The sequence below is a fragment of the Pogonomyrmex barbatus genome, unplaced genomic scaffold (assembly GCF_055798465.1).
Source record: "Pogonomyrmex barbatus isolate J1 unplaced genomic scaffold, ASM5579846v1 scaffold1, whole genome shotgun sequence".
NCBI lineage: Eukaryota > Metazoa > Arthropoda > Insecta > Hymenoptera > Formicidae > Pogonomyrmex > Pogonomyrmex barbatus.
This window is the reverse complement of record NW_028297098.1, coordinates 6,269,646-6,286,217: the sequence shown is the minus strand read 5'-3', so window position 1 is coordinate 6,286,217 and position 16,572 is coordinate 6,269,646. Positions and strand designations below refer to the sequence as shown.

Sequence of the window (16,572 nt, the reverse complement as noted above, 5' to 3'; positions counted from 1 at the left end):
TCGATAAAATGTACCTCAATTTGTTTAAACAAAAAGCTCAACTGAGATTAATTTAATTATAGTGATATCCGTATTTTGTGTAGATACAATTACAAAGTGATAAGATATGTGGAAAAAATAAATTAATTCTTCAATTACAATTAAATTATCAAATATCATTTCATTAAATTCTTTTTTCACAAATATTATAATTATTAAACGAGTGAAAATAGTTTCATTTTGTCCTAAGACAAAAGGAAAACTGGAAATCTGAAAATCATGAATATATTTTATAAGTGAAAATTATATTTATTTTTTTAAGTATTTTCTTTTTTTCTTTTTTATAAGTAGCATTCTTATTAATCAGGATAATTACTTATTTAGATGAAAAGATAATGTTAATTATAAATTACGCTTGAAAATGCGTGACACACTATTACAATATTTAATAAAACTTTTATTTGAAAACTAAATTTTATAGAGAAAGAAAGAGAGAGAAACAGAGAATAATATATATTTTACTTTTATAGACTTTTGTTATATAAAGTGATAAGGTTTAAATATAATATCAGAAATTGAATTTGAAACAGAACAAAACAATCAAATAGTACAATGTGATAACATTCAAAGTAATTTCAGTTTTACAATCTACGTAACCTATCCTATATGTACAGAGATAGTCTGCAATTTGTGTTTTTGTTATATTATTGGTCATAGTCATAGTTTCATCATAGTCATTTTACAACTTAATATATGCCTAGAGCAGTTGCAGGAATGGAAAAACGCAGCTATCTCTTTTATCTTAAAAAAAATATCGCATATAGTATTTACATATTTTGTTATCTATAACGTTCCCTGTAGATAAAAATTCATTTACTTTTCTATCGTATGTTTAACACATAAAAGGCAAAAAAGCTTTTAAAATTTTCATGTTTAACGTGTTTAATATTTTGATGGTCAACAATATAACGGGCGCTGCTATATCGACATGTAAAAAACTCGGGATGAAAAGGTTCATTATTTTTAAATTCTACTTTATATATATATATATATATATATATATATTTTTTTTTTTTTTTACTCAAAATAGCTCTTGCAAATTATGAACTTAGTTTATTCACTTTCAATCTTTTACAAGTTAGTAAAGTAAAAACTCGTATAAAATACTTGTGGTTATATTTAAAAATTTATTTTTCATCTATATAAATTACAGAGAAAACGAGTAAGGATTATATCTGTTAAGTAGATATAAATGGATCGTTCGTAATTTGAGTAATTTGCGAATTTGTACGGCTTTTCAAAAGGATGTCGATATCGATGTCTACGACATATACTTGCGACAAGCAAGTTTTTTTCTGTAGCCGCCGCGATATCATGTGTCGCCTTGTATGTACAGAGTGCATAAACTATGTGTCATCGTTGGCGCACGTGCTCCAAGTACATTAGTCTCATTTCACCGATGGACACTTCCTCCCGGTCCATCCGGCAAAAGTGGTCGCGTCCGTCCATGCCACTGCATCATCACCGCTCATGAAATACGACGCAAGTCCGAGATCCGTGCTATCGTCGCACTAAATCATTCGGACATGCTGCCCAAACGCGGAGCGTCTCTTTAATGTCTCTTTATGTATGCGTATATGAGTATGCATCCGTGTGTGGGTGTTGCATGCGGGTACCGTTAAATTACCCCCGATAATTATTATCTCCATTCACCGACGTGCGTCGCATAAAAAAGACACGGCTGAGGCTATCACGTGAAACAACGATTTGACGATTTGAATAATAATTTTGAAGAAAAAAAATCCTGGCACGCAAAAATGTCGCCTCGTGTCTCATTAATGGCGAGATACGACCCTCGGTTATCCTCATCTGGAGCAAACTATCGACCGTGGCATCTTTACTTCGTAAACCAGTCGACATCGCGTTATGATAATAGCGTTATGAATAATATATGCGCCATAGGCGTAGTAAGAGCATATTTGTCATCCCACGTGTATGTACCTAGCAATAGAGGTTCGTTCGCCGGATATTGGTTATCAAGGGCGGCTATAATCATATAGGAGTTCTCGCTGGCATTACTATTTCAACATGCCGCAATAGCGTTTCTTTAGCGTGTACTCCAATGCATTCTGAGTATAAATTTACGCATGATTTGCGTTTTGTCAGTACAATTATTTATCTTTAATAACAACGATATTTACATGTACACATAACGCATCGTGAAATGTTGTAGCTCGCTCGATGTTGTAGACTTTCTAAAAAAGCGAAACAGGAGTATGAATCAAAAGAAAAAAAAATGAGTTCCGGATGTAAGGGATCACATTTGATATCCGTTAGTATGTAAATAACAACTATATGAAATTATATAAATATGCTGACCAAATATTCCGCGTATGAAAAGCGAAGTCAGAATTCTTTGAGATCCAGATAGCTCGTTCTGCCGCAGGGTATTTGAATGTCAATCGACTGATCTGAGTTTCGCGTTGGAATATATGAAGCTCGAGATGAAATATCCTTCGAAATATCCGCGGAAAGGCAAGACAAAGCTTGTGCTGCATCAGTCGTCGTAGAGCACAGATGTCAGTGACGTACGACCGCATCGATTGGCGCACTTTACTGACTGCAGTACTAAGGACTAAGAAGCTTTTGCTCGAACTATCGATACAACGTACCGTATAAATGTCCTAACGATCTCTTTGTTTTCAAACGTGTAACGAGAAATCCACGGGACTACTGACGTTTGATCCGAGGTTTGTAGCTAAATAATAACGATAAGTTGAGTTTTACGTAACGGGGTATTCACCATGAACCAAACTGGATTCCCTTTTTCGATAAAACGTTTATTTACTCTCGCTGCTTTCACACAAGTAGATTTCTTCGACCGTTATTTACCATATTATTTAATTAATTTTTAATGAGCTAACATTTAACATTTTTTTAAATAATTAAATAAATGCCTCTAAACGCGAGTGTTTTAATTTTATTAATATATAATGTAGATATACGCGGCGTAATGTCGGACGTAATCTCGATGTAAAAATTTTATAGCTAAAAAACTAACTGTATTAATGAGAGTTACGTGTTTGTTGCTTATTAAACAGTGATGTTGTTACGAGAGAATCTGTATTTGCGCTAATACTATAATATGGGAGGGACTATCCTAATAATCCAGAAACCGTCATGACCACGCCCGCTTCCCGTCACGTACAACGTGGAGACGATTATTATATGATAACTAGAAATTAAAAGTGCACTCCGTACTGATGAGCTACAATGAATAAATTTATGAAATAGCATAATCGGATAAAAAGAAAATTTCATTTCATCGAAAATGAAGGATCACTCATTTTCATTACAGTGTGGTTAACATACCGATGTACGTATTTTTAATGAGATGTTTAGTTAAAATTTCAGCAAAGTAAACATGCAGATATTAATGGTTATCTGCCGCTGTGTTAGTTTTCATATTCGTGGATACGATGTTATTCATGAAGAAGACGGATAGAAGTGAGATTGCGAAGCAACGTTTCGAGCCTATCAACTGCAAGCGCATCATTAATAGATAATGAGCAAGCTTCTCACTGTCATTCGCCTTTATTCCATGCGCCACGTAAAATGGACGTGTCTATAGCGGGCTGTTGAGGCGTGAATTGGATCTGTATTTCCGTGCATTCGCGAGCGCTACAACGCGAACTAGTTGTACAGCCCGGCTTAGAATAGAATTGGAACCGAATTTCTATCTCGGTACACCGTTTTCCGGAGCAAAAGTGGCTTTCCCGGCGGGCTCGCCGCAAAAGAAAAACGAACACACGGCCGATGTAAATCCTGCCGTACGACGCGAATAAATCACCGAAAAAAACTTTTCTGGAAGTTCATTCAACCCCTTTCGCGTCGACGGTCAGCGAGGATAAAGGCGTTCTCTCGGACTCACGTGAGCGCACGGAACTCGGCTGTCTTGCATTTTTACACGAGCACTCTGGCATGAAACTCGTGCTGCGATCAGCGATCGCGTATTACAATCGGTAACAAGCTTCTCGTTACGTTGTTTCTCGCTATAGTCAAATTTTTCGACACCATGAACCATAAAATATTTGCTGTCATCCTGCATTTCCTTGATTTCCTTTCTTCTTAATTTTTTTAAATCTTATGAATCTCTCTGAATTATATCTCTCTGTCTTGAAATATGCCATCAACCCTTTCGCATATTTTATAGCAGACTTTGAAAGTAGAAACTTCGTCGAGGACGCTGATTGGCGGCGCGTCGGAAAGAACTGTCAGCGAGTAAGGACCTAGGGTCGCTTTTTCTTTTCCCTTCCGCTCCTGCGGACATTTCGAGCGAACTTCTCTACCTTAGGTGCGATTACCATTTTATCGAGTCTGATTTGCGAGCACTTTACACGAACCTTGTTACTGCATTGGGCATTGTGTGCGAAGGGCTGCATTTACCAGCATTGTCGTCGCTCCTTCAAAGATTTAGTCGAACCTGGAGGTGGAAATACCGTGTGGATATAACGTATAAATGTTGCGTGTAACGTAACTGTGTAACTGTGTAACTGTGTAACACACTTACACGTGTAACATGCGATATCACAGTATATTCGTTTGTTATCACCACGGCAAGCACGGCAATCGATCATGTCCGGCAAAGAAAAATACGGGGAAGGAGCTGCGCGTCGGATGCGCGAATCCGTAACGTGAGAATCTTCTGCAATTGATTATGGAAGCGTCGGAACACAATAAACAACGATATACCGTTGAATTTCAATTTCGTGAGTCGATCAATGTTTACCGGTGTCTCACCGTTTCGGTATCACGAGTTCGCATGATGTTTGTACATGACGAATGTACTCTCGGTAATGCACAAATAAATCGATTCCAATCATAAACAGCGGTTGAATCGCACGAAGGAAACTTTCGATAAACAATTGTTTCATTATCATCGCAAATTAATACAAACACGTGTCGATATGCGTATTATTGCGGGAGGGATTCCAACGCGCGCAATCCCGCTAGGTGTAATTTCAATTTATCGATAAACGAAATGTGCCAGAACATCGATCGTAGGCTCTGTGAATTTCGTAACAAACCTGAAAGTATTTTCTCTAAAATATACGAAAAATATACGCACGATGATGGAGACGCGTATTACATTTTAACACTTGTGTGCAGAAGTTTATTCAAACTTCATTAATCGATATTCCTTCTACCTGCTATGCCTTCAAATAAAATATCTCCCGCGTGGAAGAAAGGAGAGAAAGAAAAAGAGCAGATCGGTCTTCTTACACGGTTTATCTAATTCACACAATGCGATTATATTAAAATTGTCCTTCCGAACGAACGCGCAAATTTGCATATCTATAATTGCAATAGTTCCCCTTTATTAAGCGACAGTATTTGTCATCCAACACGGATGAGTGGATCATCGCGGAGTGTCTTCCGTGTGTATAACTGCGCTACACAGTTAATAACAAGTTTCATCGTCGAAATAGAGGAGATACGGAGGCGCACCGTCGTCCTATCGCGTCGCATTGTAAACTGCGAACGTACTCGCGAACTCCGTCGCGGCACCTTCTCAAAGACGATAGACGCTAACGAATGGCATGGAAACGAGCGCGAAGCTTAATCCAAGGGATCCTTTTGTATTACCATACTGCTGAGTAACGGCAATAAAGATACGGAAAGGCAGAGCTATACGCTCGGCGTTTCTTCGTCCGTTGTCCTCGCTGAGGAAAACGGCGAGGAACCGCGGCGGCGGGATGTTCTTTGCGCGCGAAAAAACCGCGGAAGGGCAAAATTTGCCGACGGCAATCAGGCGTAATTACGCGCGGAAATGCAAAACATGACCACCGACGGAATCCTATTTTTCCGACTTCTCCTGGAAACCAACCCGGAAGCGGTCGGCTAGGGGACTGGTCATGCGAGATTCGTAATTACGCCGCGTAATTACCAGATAACAGATAGGCAGGCAACTATTCTCGTTTTTCTTTCGCCACACGTCGGGAAAACGTGCCGCCGTCATTGGGTGCAAAGCGCATGCCGCTCCCTTAAATCTTCCGGCGTAACGAAAAAAGGGGCACTCCTGCTAAGTGAATTTTAAAGCGACCCGGAGAAGCCGTTAGAAATTTGAGGTTGATAACGACCGCATTACGACCACTTTAAACGATGGATGAAATTTTTATGTGCATGCTTATAAAATTAATTAAATGATAAAGCCCATTAAAAATTACGCTCAGAGCGAGGCTTCAAATACGCGGAATGTGATAAAGTATTTCATATTTAATATCAATTTTTATCTCGCGATAATATTGTTTAATGTGTGATAGATAATTTGTATAAATATTGTCACTGTAAAAAAAAAATATAATACGAATAGTTTTTTGTCTCTTTAAAAGCAACTAGATTTTCTTTTGATCAAAATGCCGGGTCTTTTTCGAAATAAACATCTTCTTTTTGTCTGTCCGTTTCACTGGTAAATCGCTCGCAAATTTTATCGGCGGGTTCATACGAGACCCCCTCCCCCCCCCCCCCCCCGATACGTTGATTCGCGTGAATCGCCGTTGATGATTACCGACGCCTGTCCGTGTCCCGCGTGAAAATCCGATTAGATCCGATTAGATCGGTTTAAAATCGATGCTGACCGGCGTAGAGATCCATTCGCGACGGATGCGAGCCGTGTACCAGTGTTGGGCAGCGCGGCCGGTAGTGGGCAGTTTGAAGGGAGCGTATTTGAACACGATCGAAGGGCGAATGCTGTGTGGACGGGAGGAGAGGGAGCGACAGAGGGAGAGGGGGAGAAAGCGGGAGAGAGGGAGAGAGACGGACGTGCAGCTTGCAATTACCATTCATTACTTTGTTGGGGCCAATTGACATAACTGATTGGTATTCGGCACCCCGTGCCACCCTCAAAGGACCCTACCGACCGTCACGAAGGGGACTAATGTAGTTACGTTACGTCTGTGCCGGGCTACGTACATTTCCGATTGCATCGCGTCCGCGTTCGTTCACGACGTCGTACGCGGAGTTAAATCATGAGAGCGAGGCACTCTTTTGAGAATTAATATAGTTTTGAGGATGATGGACATCGCGTGCACAGGGGAGGACCCGCTCCCCTCCCCCTCCACCCCGCCGAAGAGATGTGTTTTCGCTCTCTCATTTCCAATTTACTTTATTTTTTTCGTTCCACTTTTTCCTTCGTTCATGCTCCTGTTGTCTTTCAGCAAGCGTAGCCGATTCCCACCGCTAATTTAATTTAGAACGTACCAAGTTTTTCGGTTTGTCCGTGTGTGATCGCGGTTCTCTCGAAATCCGCCGACTCCGTAGCTGTAAGTACGCTCGCGTAAAATTTAATTCGAGAGGTAGACGCGCAACAGTGATTCACACGCTGAGATAATTTTAAATCTGACAAATTCTGTTACATGCTTACGACTGTCACGTCAAAGAATACATATCGTCCATATAATAAACTAGACAATATCTTATTTCCACGAATTTATAATACCAAGTCTAATCCTAATACCTAAATCTAATACTAAATCTTTTCTCTTGTTGCAGGATTTCTACACGGCAGGATGGTATTTGCGATCTAGGTATTCTGCGTAACGCGCACCGGCAACTTTCGATGTAAGGGCGCGCAAAGCCAGGTAAATAATAATGAGTTTGTTAGTAAGTAACTTTGTAATAATAATTGTCTGAAAAGTTACATCTCAATTACTATGCACGAGGTATGGCGTCTCTAACGACATATTCCCGTCGCACTTAAAATATTCGAGTCGTGTCAAAATGTATTAATTCACAGTTAATCAATTTTTCAAACAAATCTAAAGTAACTTGAGGAACACGTATAAATAAATCATAAAAGTAAGAGTAGGAAACTAAAATCGACTCGCCTGTCGGACCAATAAATTTTTACAAACGCATCCCATTTCGGCGAACGTAAATCCTAATTAAGCTTTCCTTTATGATATCTTTTTTTTTTTATCTTTCGAAGCTCTTATTTCACAAATCTATCCGAGACTATCGCAATCTAAATCGAAGTATTTTTCCTTGACCAAGCACTATTTCTACATGAAGGAGGTACACGAGGAATGGAAAGTCAACTGATAAATAGTTCCTAATGTTTCTCCGCTTCGAGTTTCTCCCTCTTCGTGATACAACGCTTCGAGTACACTTACGTCTGCAAGAATTTCGGGCTCGCTTAACTCCGCTCTCAAGAGAAATTCTAACTTACCGTTAAAAGAAGCGAGGCGAAAAATTCTGCTTCATTGCGAACGGATGACATTTCCCTTCGTGGAAAGGAGGGCTCTCGACGGCATTCTCGCGTTCCTTATCGCGGCGATGTGGAACCATCATTTCCCTGGAAAAGCCCTCTTAGAATGATCACCGAATGAAAGAACGGATATTTAAAGGAGCTGCTGAAATTGCGTTCTAAGAGCGACGCCATGCTCAAAACTTCGCGGGCGCGTACAATTTTATTTAAGTTTTAATTAAACGTTCCATAAAATAATTATCACACTGAATAATCTTTTAATTATCTTCGGCTCGAGGAACTTATCATTTACTTCTGCTAGAAAAATTGGAATGACAATTTCTATTTTATGTATTATGTAAATTGAAATAACAGTTTCAAGGAAATTCTATCAAACTTTTCTAAGATGCTTAAACAAAATAAATATTTCAAAGGCTATAGAATATTATAGTGCTCAAAACCATTTTTTAAATGTCGCACGTCACATAGTTATCTTTTAAGCTTTTATGTTATATTTGCTACATCATGTGATATTGCATTTCAGTATCACTGGAACGTTGCATATAAAATTTTTTCGACATTTTATCAAGCATAAGAAGTAGAAGTTTTACAAAGACGTTATCTCGTAATAATGCAAGGAATGCATAATGAAAAGAAATACATTTCAAAGTAAGGCACGTTCAGCACTATGTAACGTTATTTATTGATGTGCATCAGCTGTTTTTAAAATCGACGGGGCAGCGTCTTTGAGTGAAACGGATGTGAGAATTTTAAAAATATTCATATTGAAAAAAGAATCGACACGATCAGAATATTAAATCGCGATGTCGATAAAATGCCAATCATCATTGTCCGTAATTTATTAGACTCGTTATTCATTTAATTCAATATCCTTTTTCCTCGTGCTTATAATATCATTTGATATGATTGCGGCTATTTGATTCGAGACTTCTAGATTAACGCTATTCTGTTTCTCACATAAACACCCATGACAAATCAAGGCTTTGTCACGAGAAGCAATACAACATCGAGAATGGCACAGTATTGCACGTCAATGACGAGGTTTACACGACCCACTTTACGTCGGCTTAGTGTACCGGCTTAGTGTATCTCGAGTGTTAAATGTAGTATAGCTCGTGATTTTACGCTGTGGTCACTACGCTCGTGTAATTACGTGTTCGTACACGAGAATAGATGTAAAGTCGCGAGACGTAGGAAACATGAAAGTTTCACGTTTAAAAGTCAGCTAGTATTTATCAGGTAGAAAAACGTCGGTCCGGAGACACTATATTCAGAATAAACTTTAGCAGTAATACTAGAATTATTTTAACTTCAGTAATATAACAGAATTTTTTTTACCGATACATATTATTAATTTATACAAATCTCTAGAAAGAAACAATATGCTTTCTATACGAATTCTACGGAATTCGATATCATTAGGAATAATAAGAAAAATAAAAAACAAAAAAGTTTGAAAAATAAACGATATCTGAAAAATTATTTGAGGAAATTAAATTCAACATTAAATTCAACATTAAATTAAATTAAACATCTCTATTTGTTTGTCTGGATGTGCCTTAATAAAACACAAGGTTTTTCAAATCACAAAAATTGCAATTTTGAATTGTGCGACACACGAAATAAATTGTCAATTCGATTTTTTTCTTTTTTTATCCAATTAATCCGATGTTGGGATGGTTTCCCTTCGCGTCACGCTTGAATACAAATCGACGAATATAAACCGCCAGCCGATGACTCTTATTGCAAAACGGCAAAACGATAGAAACGTGCGTTTCAAAAGAGTATTCGATACGCACGGCATTGCGCGTATCTATGGCACGTGTCTCCCTTTTCCGCATTTATTTCCGTTTATGTCGTCGAATACATATGCGTGCCGATGTTCAATGAACGTGTTAAAAACATGAGATATTTATAAATCAAAATGAAAAAAAGCAATTGCGTTATCATACGTCAAAAATTTAGTCAATAATGCGCGAATAACGTTGCCAGAAACAATGAAAATAAAGTTTAATTGACATTGCACAACAAATCCACGTACCGTGTGTACTTTCATATGAAAGAGCATTTTCACTGAATTGTATTATTAACGAATGTGTCACGTACAGATTCTGATTCTGACAACAATATTTTGGAAAATTTACAATATACGAAACAACTAAGAATGAGTGACACGAGTTCACGAAGTTTCATAAGTATTTCGAATTTTGAATTTTTTTTTTTTTTTTGGATAAAAATATTATTTACATATTTTTTACTCGGATCAACATCCACGCTCCTTGTCTATTCTTCCGTGTCCAATTAATAATTTATTTGCATTTGCACGCAAACGGAAGAGCCACGGAACGTTAGCCACTGCACCGGATTTGACACATTATTATTTCACGGAAAAGCTAATTAATATGTCGACGAGGTATGCAAAACAAAGCCTCATTTTCGCGACCGATCAATGATTCGGGACAATGTAATTATCAGCTCCATTTACACCATTGACAGTGATGATTCATTATCGGGGAAAAGGTGAGCGGTGAACGGACCATATGCGCCGCTATTTTTATGGAACCATTATGAAAAGCTTGCCTAATTCAGTCTGATGTCATTAACGTCTGCGATTCGGCGATAAATTATTCAGGGTAATTGGATTCAGGACGTACATAAAATCCACTTAGTATATAGCGCCCATTCAGTAAGGGTAGTCGCGGCACATGCACATAAAAAGGGGGAGAGGGCTGGCTAATGCTCGGACAGAGATTATTTTATGCTAGGCTCTATGGCCGACGTTATAAATCGACGTTGTATCGCGAACCGGATAGATACCACCATAGCATGGTGTGTTTAATACTTATCTCTACAGCATCGTGCTAATAAACAGTACTAATCGGAAATTAGTAGTAATCCTCCTCCTACTAGTTTTACATCGCGATTACGATCTTCACGATGTAAAATATTGTAATTCAAAATAATAAATAAATGCATTATTTTACTTTACGTTTGTCAACATCCTGATGTGTCAAGCATTAAGAACTTTCACTTCTTGACATCTAAATCTAAATTATATATAATATATATATATATATATATATATATTATTATTATTATTTATACTTAAGTATAATTTGAGTTATCGGTCCTGATAACAAACTGTACATAAAATCTGAGCAATAATATTAGAAGATATAACAAGTGGTACACACATTTCTATTTACGTATTCCTATATACATTTTCTCAGTTTTGTTATCCAGAGGCATTTCAATAATTGCTTTGTCCGTTGCACGTCAGTTACTTTGTTACTCTTGAAGAGAATCTTACAAAGATCCGTTTGCAAATACGCCGATCTTTAACATCGCAGATTGCATTCGTGCGTCTTGTTGCATTATTAAACGAAACGCGAAACAATTTCTGCGAAGCGGAAGCGCACCACCTATGTACACCATCTCAGCAGTTCCAGTCCATACTGCAATACGTACAAACAAACATTTTTCATTTAAAATACTTTTAAATATCAAAGAGTCTGTGTGCTGTTGGAGGCAAGAAGAGAATGCAATTCTCCATGGGATACCGTTGTCCGTATCGCGGACCGATTTCAGCTCGGACGTTATCCATTATCCTGTTGCAGAAAGTTAAAAATAAGACCAGAAAAATAAATGCGGCAGAAGGGACACACACACACACACACACACACACACACACACACACACACACACACACACACACACACACACATACGGGAAGATGGGGAGAATACGCGAATTAATTAAGAGCTACCATGCGAAGAAACAAGATACTGGCGGCAACGTACGAGGTTCATACCGAATATTCAGTCGCGGTCGCGCAAACTCAGACAGAAGAAAAGGAAGAGAAAGAGATACTACGATTGAAGATGCAGGCCGATTCACCGTGCCGTGCCGACACATACATGTTATACATGCGCGATATACAAACGAAACCACCGTGTGGAGCGAGAGTGGTGCATCTCTTCTGGCTGTCTCGGGGACGAGAGAACGGCGGAGAGAGGACTCCGAGACAGAAGAGGTTGAAGAATGTGCACTCAACGTGATTGGTGCTGCGCGCCGGTGCATAGTGCCGGCTGTCGGCATGAAAACTCGAGAATTTTCCCAACTACTCATGTGCACACAGCACCGAGGACGTGCGTGCAAGTCTGCCTCTCGCCGCGTGGCGTCTTAGCTACCTTAGCTGATCGAAACTATCGGCTTTCCTGTCGTAAATCTATTTTCTTTCCCGTATTCTCCTCTCCCGTATTCCTCCATTCTGGTGTATATACCAAAAATATGTAACTTTCAGCAGCTGCATTCCGGTTAAGCACACAGACTTTTGTTGGGCGAACGATTTTATGCGCGCGCGCGCGCGCGTCGAAGAAGAAATATTTTACAAAGTTCTATCACAATATCGTGACAATGCTGATCAGTATTTTAATCCATTTTTATTTGTCTCCAAAGAATTTTTCGAAGATAACAAAGGGATTTCGATGTGTGTATTACTACGGGCCGAATTTTCAACGCGCTTTTTCAAAGCGGTCAGTATTGTATTTTATTAAACCGCTTTAAATGATATCGTAAATCAGACACATGTCCAAATTCTGTCTTGTTATATTTGCCGAACAACAAAGCGAATTTATATTGGGATTTATATTGGGATTTATATTGGGATTTTAGAGAGATTTTCCAGTAACAAAATAATATTCGGCATGTTGCAACCGGTTTATTCCGGTGCAGATATAAACAACAAACAATACTCGCAAGTTGTAATGTAAATCGGGCTGAATAAAGTCAGCATTTGTCAAAGGCTAATATTTATCGAAAGATCAGTCTCATGGTGCTATTGCAATCACCACAAAATCAAATGTTATCACGAAACATATTCTATACAGTTTTATATATCATTATTTTGTTTGCGTATTCGTTAGCGAAAGACATGAAAAAAGTCAAAATTAACTGTATTATATTTACTGAATTATATTTATTGAATTGATACTGAATTATATCTACTAAATTGATAAAATATTTAACTATATATTTAACTATATATTCTATATATACGTACTATGATTAGGATTTTTTCTTTTTTTAAAATTATATGGCATCTGTTCTAAATATCTACCTTACAAAAATTATCTTTATTTTTATAATTATCACAATAAACAATATAAGTTACAGAATTTTTACAAAATGTTTTTAACTAAATGAATATTTTTTTTAATTAAAAAAATAGGAAAACTAAGTTTTATCTATATAATGTTCTGATAAAAGTAAATATATATTATTAAAAAAAAAAAAATAAAAATCTGAAACTAAAATTAATATTACATTGATTTGATAAAAAAATTGTTTATTAAGTAATTTATTATTACTAAGAAAACTGAATTAAGAAATTGATATAAATCTCTCTAGTGAAGAATTTATATTATTTTATATAAAAAATTTTTCTTAAAAATTTATTTCATTTCAAACAAAAATATTTTACAACAACGCAATTGATTAAATTTATTATGGATTATTAATGAATAACCAATAGTACAATAACGGAAAATCTATGTTTTTATGAAAATATGTTATAAAATATATAAGACATATGTATATGTTATAAAACATATTTTCTCATATTTGCATTCACTCGCAATTCTATGTGAAACAAACTTTTTCTAGTAACTTATAGTATATTACACACACACACACACACACACACACACACACACACACACACACACACACACACACACACACACACACACACACATATTATACCACACATATATTATATATATATATATATATATATATATATATATATATATTTGAAACTTTACGGTATCAAACAGTTATCTGTGAACATAAGATAAGCAGAAGTTTACTAAACCAAATCTGCTGTGGTGAGCACAACGGAGGCAGAATAAAAGCCGAATCAAGAACAACGATGCAAGTCGTATTGACGCGCGATCCTGCATCTCACAGTGCACACTAGATGCATAGACTATCAACAGTTTAGAAATTATTCATCTAGATTCTGATGTCTAGGGTAATCGGGTTGTCGGCGAAGTTAACCATAGGCGCCACGACGGATGCACCACGTCGTCATGCACTACTCCTAGGATTTCCTTGGTGACGGTCTGCAGGGAGTCCTGCCTGATAACGAGCTTCTTTTTCAAACGCGATTGATAAAGATTTGAATACTCTGTAATGGGATGCAGTTACGTTTTCTTGCGTTATCAAATTCAGTATTTTGTGTAATTGCTGTTTACTGGAAGCCATATTTATGTCTCATTGTTGATAGAGAAACCGGTGCTGACAGTATTGTTCAGTATTGAAAAGAAATTCTTGTCGGGTCTCTTGGTTTTAGATGATATTTAAAAAGACGATAAAGCCTAAGTCCAGTCTTAAATAATATAATATTATAGAGATATAATATTTAAGATATAAAAGATAGTTTTTTCAATGATGTTAAATAAAAGATGTTCTTTAAGTAATATGAAAGTATTATGTAATATATTAATTGATAAAATCTAAAGAATAATGACAGAAAGAGAGAGAGAGAGAGAGAGAGAGAGAGAGAGAGAGAGATCTATTTTATTCACATTATTTTAATTATGAAAGCATATATAATTCACGCTTTACACTATAGAATGCTATAAATACAATTTTATAAAAATAAAAAAATTTGAGTTATATTAATTTTCAACAAGTTAAATTGGAAACTTTAATAATAGAAATTCTGTTTATTATATTAATTAATTCATTTTTACAAATAGAAAAAAAGAAAATAGAACACTTTTATCTAATATATAAGTATTGTTAAAATATAAAACATTTAATTTTTTGGAAATGAATAGTGAACTTATGGACTATTTCGTTCACTAAATCTAAAATATACAATTAAATTTAAAATTATCTTTAAATTTATTTAAATATTTTAAATAGTTTAAATTTATCTTTATTTCTGATACTTTTCTGGTCCAGCGATGCAACTGATAAGATCTTTGGTTTTCACGTACATAAAATTCCTATCAAGCATGCCGATCTCATCGTTGTAAATCACACCGGACAGAACAGTCGCCAACATGAAAAGCTGACCTCGTTTCTCATCGAATCTGGAAGCTACGCGATGATTGTCATGATTGCCCACTACCCAATTCGCTTATGCTGATTCATTAGGTGCATCGTTCACCCAACGATCGATGAGACGTTTGAAGTCGGCTACACTAGATTTATTGTTCAAATCAAGAATAAACATAAAATTAAACAGCACGCTCGAATCTAACTTATAGTACAACGTGATATCTATGCCTCGATCAAAATGATTTTTATATCATCTGTCTTTGAATGGTTATTCAGTAATTTTCTCCAGGATTGGAAAGTTTCGTAAATCTTGAGAAGATTCCTCGTGTAAATGTAAGGTCCAAGGCTTTATAATCATCTGATATCTCGGGCACGTTTTTTCGTGCCTCATCAATATAACGTGCATCCTCAAACGAGTGGCTGACAGCATCAATGCAAAAACCATCCCAATCTAGCCAGAAACTCAGCACATTTTTCATTTCGCGTCGCAATGTAACGCTACGATAGTTGAGATCTACTTGAGCAATATTGAACTGATGCAGATAATACTATCTCCGTACCGAATTCCATTTCCATGCGGATGACAGCCAATTGTTCGATGACTTCCCAACTGTTTACTCTATTCATGTCAAACGTAATACTCGTCGTACGGCTTCGTCGGACGCCTTTCTTGAACCACTCATGTAAGAGCTGTGGTTTGATACAAAATCGAGGATTACTTTCAGCCCGAGGGACTTTATCTTCGCCGCGAGTTTATCAAAGTCAGCTAAAATGCCGTAATCCTTGTCGACGTTTAGTATAATTAGCAATGTCGTAACCAAAGTCAAACTGCGGGCTGATAGAGATCCATGGTGATAGAGAGCCATAGCGCATCAACGCTGATGTCTGCGATATGCTCCAATCTGCTTGTAATACCATTCAAATTGCCTATGTCGTCTCCTATTACTATCCTTTTCGGGTAAATCAAACTGTACATCAAACTGTTCTTATACTAATTTTTAATCGCTTTTATGATATGCAGGTTGTTAAAACAACCAACCCTACGATAAAAATACACGAAACGAAACATAGTAATTAATTCGATTGTTAATTTTAATGTGCTTTTATACTTTTCGCGATGGACCTTCAAAAAATATATAGTAGATACGCATGTTAAAATGTTATCATTTATTATTTATATTTGATAAGCTTGTAATTGCAAATGCTAGATAATGATAATTTACATTTTTCATGATGATACATTAAAATAATGTGTG

General features: G+C 36.7%; 1 protein-coding gene, 1 long non-coding RNA gene and 1 pseudogene across 3 annotated transcripts in view; 1 reads left to right on the top strand and 2 right to left on the bottom strand.

The window, feature by feature from the left end:
• Positions 1 to 16,572, top strand: part of LOC105432356 (uncharacterized) — a 161,667-nt gene that overhangs the window by 100,733 nt on the left and 44,362 nt on the right. For both annotated transcript variants that reach the window (XM_089074274.1, XM_011647132.3), the window contains exon 2: positions 7,531 to 7,619. The gene's annotated coding sequence lies outside the window, so the exon portion shown is untranslated. The remainder of the gene's footprint in view (positions 1 to 7,530; positions 7,620 to 16,572) is intronic.
• On the bottom strand, positions 1,343 to 5,246 carry LOC148937985 (uncharacterized). The gene is made up of 2 exons (XR_016139902.1): positions 4,550 to 5,246; positions 1,343 to 4,462 (listed from the first exon to the last, which is right to left on the bottom strand). It is a non-coding gene; the product is annotated as an uncharacterized LOC148937985 (long non-coding RNA).
• LOC148937984 (maltase 1 pseudogene) lies at positions 14,812 to 16,548 on the bottom strand (annotated as a pseudogene).